This window comes from Tarenaya hassleriana, unplaced genomic scaffold (genome assembly GCF_000463585.1).
Source record: "Tarenaya hassleriana unplaced genomic scaffold, ASM46358v1 Cleome10, whole genome shotgun sequence".
Lineage (NCBI taxonomy): Eukaryota > Viridiplantae > Streptophyta > Magnoliopsida > Brassicales > Cleomaceae > Tarenaya > Tarenaya hassleriana.
This window is the reverse complement of record NW_010960188.1, coordinates 498,542-499,226: the sequence shown is the minus strand read 5'-3', so window position 1 is coordinate 499,226 and position 685 is coordinate 498,542.

The following is a 685-nucleotide window of genomic DNA, read 5'->3' as shown; positions in this document are numbered from 1 at the left end:
AACACCTTAAGTTGGATATTTAAAAAAAAAGAAGAATTCCACGAAATGAAATGATACCGTTTATTATAGGAATTTAACAACACATTTAAAAAAAAGTTGTATTTACAAAACAAAAGTCATATGCGTGTGTATATTTATATGGGTATTCCATTAATTCAAACTACCCAAATATCGGAATCAGACAACATCATCATATCACACGAAGGGAATCTTTGATTTATTCTCAAAAAATAAATTTCACATGAAATATATATATATATAAATGAAAACTAGAGGGTAAAAAAGAGGACGGGTCTCATAACTCTCTAGGCAATTAACTGAAACGATGCGCATAATAATGGGCTTTGCTGTCTTCAACCACATCCACCTTGTTACCTTTTCCACAACATTTTCTTTTTCTCATTTTTTTTCCATTTTCATGCAACGTATATGTCACACGTGTCCTATATATATATATATATATATATGTCCATCCGTTATTATCGTATAATTTGTAATAGCTTTGCTTTTATTGTTGCTCACGATACGATGAGGGGAGAGAAAATACATGAGCAATTTTAGAAATATTAGGGGAATTGGGAAAAAAACCCTAATTAAAAAAAAAATATAAACGATCTCAACCTATAATTATTATTTGATTACAAATGCGTCTGCGTACGCAAGTGGGGGATGTGGGGGGGGGGGG